A 6599-nucleotide genomic window follows, 5' to 3' on the forward strand; every position below is an offset into this window, starting at 1 on the left:
ATACTAGTAAAAACTGTTTCAGATATATAAATCTTCTAGGTACATGTATATGTATTAATGAGATTATACAGGAGGTTATAATCCACATTGCACATTGTCTCAGACAGAAGTTGCATGACCCTGTTTTCTAAGGTCATGCTTAAATCATAACCATCTGAATACCATTATTTCACTTTTCAAACTAAACTGTTTTTATATTTTTAATATCATTTTTTTGATTTTGAAAAAAAAATATAGAAACAATATTACACTTAACATAATTACTCTATTAGTTTATTAATTATTATTACAGGGATCTTCAATGGTCGAAATATGTAATATTTTCATGATTTAGTATCCACAAATGTAATTTTAGAGCAAATATGGTATTGTATTGGATCATAATTATAATACAATTATTTATTTTGTGAAAGTACCTGGGGATCGATGAAGTTGTACATGCATGGTGGCATTCCCATTGTGGAGGGACTCTATAATTTTGTATGTACACAGCTTCCTACTTTGAAAGACAAAATCATGCAGCTGCATTGTTACATAACATTCTTTTGTCTCTTGTAGGAAGTTAAATCCCCCTATTGTTCTCAGAAATTAGGTTCCCAAGTACAGCAATGTACTGTCCACAGAGGGACTGTGTACTGTCCTAGTCTCTCAAGAGATGAACTGTGTGTATATATGGCACAACCCCTAATATATTCGGTTAGGAAACAATTTGATGTTATTCTGTTTTATTTGATATTTATATTTTTTCAATCAGAATGTACCGGGTATCATCTTTTTGGAAGTATATCTGAATTGCATAGGGGAAAAATTGACATATCACAAGATGTCATTTTATCCACATTGTTATTAGTGAGGACAGAAATATGCCAGAATACAGACACCACAAATTTTTGTTTCCAAAATTGATTACAAAGTGTCTTAATTAAAAACTGGTCATTGTAAGCTAATAGCAATCTGAATTATTTTTTGCAGATAATGACAATTTAAAAAAAGGAAATACTATATAAATGGAACGTAAGAAGTTGAAGAACCAGAATTTATGGACGTTAAGGGAAAAAAAAAGTTTAACCAGTATTGATGGATGCAATGGTTTAGCATTTGCATGTTTATCAGTTTTACATTTGCACACAGATTTTGAAAGTTCCAAGTGTGTAGAGTTACTGTACATTCCTTTTTTTATGTTTTCCCTCAAATAAAAGTGACATCTTTCAACTGGTATTTCATGATTTTCAGCTATCTTATATAGTTCTTCTTGCTGACCCTTTTGTACACACCCACACTCACTCCACAATCTTTCATGTTAATAATAATTAACAGGAAAATATTATTGAAAAAATCCTGTAGAGATCAAAAACATGAACAAATTTGACATGCCTACATCTTTGAGAAAAAATATTTTACACTAGAAAAAGAATAGCACAAAAACAAAGAGGAGAAAAAACATTTTGCACAGCCCCCTCCTTAAGCTAATCGCCTCTCAAGAAAACTTGATGAATATCTGGAGGAGTATGACATTGCAAACCTAAAATATTATTATCCACTAAAACAGTCTGTATGGCTGTGCACTACATCATGATTTTTCAAAAACAAAACAAAATATTGCTTACATATTCTTGTTTTGTCTAATGTTTTCATTAATTATCCAATTTCTGTACTTTATGTGTTTGTACACTGAGCTGAATAATTAAGATGATGTTTTGAAGCACAGTGATAGAGGGACTGTGTTTGAAGCAATGTTTTAACCCCCCCCCTCCCCCCATATGACATTTTTACTTTGCAAAGCTGTACCTCCCAGATCTTTAGTTGTTTATGCATAGATGGTCTTTGGTTATAAATTATTTACTTTCCAGTCATTTTTGAAGTGTAAACCTTTGTCATACTTTCTGCTGTGTTGACTTCCTGTCACTATGCTTTTGTTTCCCTTTGGTTACTAGTAGCTAAACATATGAACGCTTGTTGAAAATCACACTTGGAAGTAAGAGTTTCTAATGGAATAGCAAGCAATCTAATCTATTCCTGAAATTGTTAAATTATATATAGTGTTATTTGAAAATGTCAAAATAAACTTCTAGGAATCTGTTATTCAGTTCAAAAAATAAACTGGTTGCATGCAGAATCTCAGAGAAACAATTGCATGTACATGCAGGAATGGTCGGATGTTGCAGCAGCAGAAGTTTGGGCCTGGATATTCCAGTCACATTTTTAAAATGATTTTAAATAATGTACGTATTCTTAACAAACTGTTACATGAGAGGGGGCAGTGCATGAAATAATATTTTAGTTTTGGAAACTATGCAAAGATGTGTGTTCAGTAATTCAATACCTTTGATGAGCCATTATTAATAGCACACATTAGGTTAGATTTGAATAGATTCCTAGTAAGATTGGTGCATTCTTAATTCAAAAAAACTTAAAAAGTTTTAATACTACTAAATTATACATATGTTTGATATAATTTATTGTAAAACATTAATGTTGTTGTGAAAATAGTTTCATACAAAACGGTGACAATTTGCCAAAATCCTTATATGTGTTGCCAGTGATATGCTAGTTTCCATTGTTATTTAAATGTACTCATCAGGGAGGTAATCCATTACAAAACATCGCTGATCCACAGTAGTCTGGTTTCAGGCTACACCAAGTCATAGTCATAAGAGGGACTTTGACCAAGTACAGGCTAAGATTTAAGCTAATCTCAAATGTTTGCTTATCAGCTATACGCAATTGTGTTCACTCACAGGAGGGTCCAACAGTTATAGCACAGGCCACAGTGTTGAGGGTCTGTGCACTGGCTAAGAACACCCAAACTTGTTTCCCAAGGGAGGCAGCAATTATGAACAAACAATTAAACAGCAATGGTACAGTTCTATAACTACACTGTTAACCGAAATAAACCAACCACAAATTATCGAAACAACCACCATATATTTTTCTCCCTTAATATTTTTTTTTTTTCATTCCTTTTCCATGTTTTATTGATTTATAATGCTTATTTTTTTTTATTAATATCATCACCAGTTTTTTCAATTGTTTTTTTTTTAAACCATTGTGGTGCTTCCGATACTAGTTTGCTGATAGTTGTTAGAAGGGAATTTTTGTGATGTTGATTGGTACACTCAAAAGCAATATCACATGTGCAATTTACGTTACACTCCAAAACGGCATGCGTGCGCATGCGAAACACCATATCTTGGACTTCTGGGGAAGTCGTCAACTAGTATCCCACCAGTCATTAATTACTCCGTACATGCTTCCACACTGATTGGGTCGCTGTAGTAGAGCATACAACGCCAATTTGGTTCGCTGTCTACAACATGCACTAATAAAACTCTGCATTCTGTAACGCCGTTATATACTGTTCCTGTGCATCCAAATAAGTCGGTCTGTCTACGCTCGTGTTCCAGTGCACTTCGCTTCATAAATTAGAATGAAACATGTCAGCAGCAGAAATTTTGCGTTCGTAAACAGCGCCCCTTAGCCCGTGCTAAGGACTGGCCCTCCCAATGCATGGATGCAATTGGGTCTAGTCAAAACATCAGCTAAAATCTTAGCCAGTACTTCATGTAGCATGAACACTATTATTGTACAGCATTATAATACCGTGAACAAACAAACATGCCATTCACTGCTAAGTCAGCTAGCTACACACATGGAGCTCTATGCTAGACCCCCCCCCCCCCATATAACTTACTGAACCACCCAACACCGTTTTGTACACATGCAGTAGTCGTGGAATATTTTCACAGATAATTTTCATATCACATTAAACCATTCATAATAGAGAAAATAGCAAAATATAAAAATAAAGCAGAGCATCATGGGTATTTTTTAGTTGACTGTCTTAGCCACTTTAAAATCACCTTCCATCAACCCTTCAACATAAACTTCTACAGTTTATAACACATGTTATGAAAAGTTACTGGTTAAGTATTTCAATTTAAAATGTTATAGTTTGGGTGTATTTGAAGACTAAACTTTAGTTTTTTGTCATTATTAAAATGGGAATTTTGTTTATGTTTGAGCTTAACCCCACTCATAAAGACAGGCTCTTTTTCGGATTAATAACTCGCTGTTTATGTGACTTTTTGGAGTAACTCCCTGTGACTTTTTGGAGTAACCAGCTGTTTATGTGACTTTTTTTGGTGGAAAGTCAGTTGCTGAGTATTTTTGGGGTTGCACACTTTTCAAAGGTTCAGTAGTGAATGTCTTGTTTGTTTGTTCAAGGTATTATAATGATAGACATTGCCTTTATAAGAACAGGATGTAGTACAGAGTCTCATTGTCAGTCCATTTTTATCTCAAGAATAATGTCACAGAATGTGCTTGTATTGATTGTCAAGTTTAGTATAGTTATGAATAAGAATAGTTATGAATATAATAGTTAAATTTTCAAATGGACATCAAGTACAATGGTATTTTGGGTGATTAGCCTGGGCTCAATGTTTGCACACACTTCATTAGCACCCGTGATAAGGGTTTAGACCGAATTTTGAAAACGAGTCATCTTCTATGTTCAATAACCTATTGCATTATACTATATATTAAGTCAACAGTATCAAGTGCATGATTTGTTGTGATTTTAAAAACAAATTAACCCAAAACGTCATATTTTTTCAAATTTTTCAAAATCTTGTATTTTACGTTTACCTACAATTGTACTGGCTTAAAATTGAAGCAAACTGAAGCGAGTGAGGAAAAAGAGGAGAGCTGTCAATCCCCATGTGCCATTACCGGGTATATCTGTGACATGGAAAAAAAATGACCATTTTATTCATGTAATGAAAAATAAAATGATCATTATAATACCCATTAAAAAAATAGATTGTCACCCACTCCATCATTAAATAAAAAATTACTACTATTCTGACCAGTGTAAAAATAGTGGTCATTATAACTACCAGTTTGAAAATACTGGCCAATATTTTGACCATTAAAAAATTTCTTCTTGGTATTCTGGCCATTAAGAAAATAGTGGCCATTACAATGGCCAGAAGTGACTTTTCAAAGGGGTCTGAGGGGTGAAAAAAACAGAGTTAAAGTGAAATGAAAAATTATTATAACCTCCTCACTAGCCTAAAAGTATGAATAAATATTCAAAAGTTGTGAAAATTAAATCTTTCCGAAACGCGACGGAATTTCCGAAAGTTATCCGGACGCTGTTTAATGTAATCCATTGAGCATGGTTGGTGTATATCAGATGTAATTGATTGTTGTGATGTAATCTATTGAGCATGATTGGTGTATATCAGATGTAATTGATAGTTGTAATGTAATGTAATCCATTTAGCATGGTTAGTGTATGTCAGATGTAATTGATAGCTGTAATGTAATCCATTTACCATGGTTGGTGTATATCAGATGTAATTAATAGCTGTGATGTAATCCATTTAGCATGGTTAGTGTATATCAGATGTAATTGAAAGCTGTAATGTAATCCATTTAGCATGGTTGGTGTATATCAGATGTAATTGAAAAAATGTAATGTAATCCATTGAGCATGGTTGTTGTATATCAGATGTAATTGATTGTTGTGATGTAATCTATTGAGCATGATTGGTGTATATCAGATGTAATTGATAGCTGTAATGTCATCCATTTACCATGGTTAGTGTATGTCAGATGTAATTGATAGCTGTAATGTAATCCATTTAGCATGGTTGGTGTATATCAGATGTAATTGAAAAACTGTAATGTAATCCATTGAGCATGGTTGGTGTATATCAGATGTAATTGATTGTTGTGATGTAATCTATTGAGCATGATTGGTGTATATCAGATGTAATTGATAGTTGTAATGTAATGTAATCCATTTAGCATGGTTAGTGTATGTCAGATGTAATTGATAGCTGTAATGTAATCCATTTACCATGGTTGGTGTATATCAGATGTAATTAATAGCTGTGATGTAATCCATTTAGCATGGTTAGTGTATATCAGATGTAATTGAAAGCTGTAATGTAATCCATTTAGCATGGTTGGTGTATATCAGATGTAATTGAAAAAATGTAATGTAATCCATTGAGCATGGTTGGTGTATATCAGATGTAATTGATTGTTGTGATGTAATCTATTGAGCATGATTGGTGTATATCAGATGTAATTGATAGCTGTAATGTAATCCATTTACCATGGTTAGTGTATATCAGATGTAATTGATACCTGTGATGTAATCCATTTAGCATGGTTGGTGTATATCAGATGCAATTGATAGCTGTAATGTAATCCATTTAACATGGATAGTGCATGTCAGATGTAATTGATAGCTATAATGTAATCCATTTAGCATGGTCGGCGTATATCAGATGTAATTGATATCTGCAATGTAATCCATTTAGCATGGTTTGTGTATATCAGATGTAATTGGTAGCTGTAATGTAATCCATTTAGTATGGTTGATGTATATCAGATGTAATTGGTAGCTGTAATGTAATCCATTTAGCATGGTAAGTGTATATCAGATGTAATTGGTAGCTGTAATGTAATCCATTTAGCATGGTTAGTGTATATCAGATGTAATTGAAAGCTGCAATGTAACCCATTTAGCATGGTTGGTGTATATCAGATGTAATTGAAAGCTGTAATGTAATCCATTTAGCATG

General features: G+C 33.1%; 1 long non-coding RNA gene across 1 annotated transcript; it reads left to right on the forward strand.

The window, feature by feature from the left end:
• The first annotated feature begins 345 nt into the window (after nucleotides 1–345).
• LOC146734702 (uncharacterized) lies at nucleotides 346–1212 on the forward strand. Its single transcript, XR_014931643.1, has 2 exons — nucleotides 346–696; nucleotides 973–1212. It is a non-coding gene; the product is annotated as an uncharacterized LOC146734702 (long non-coding RNA).
• The last annotated feature ends 5387 nt before the right edge of the window (nucleotides 1213–6599 follow it).

Source organism: Saccoglossus kowalevskii, chromosome 14 (assembly GCF_978046115.1).
Source record: "Saccoglossus kowalevskii chromosome 14, keSacKowa6.1, whole genome shotgun sequence".
NCBI lineage: Eukaryota > Metazoa > Hemichordata > Enteropneusta > Harrimaniidae > Saccoglossus > Saccoglossus kowalevskii.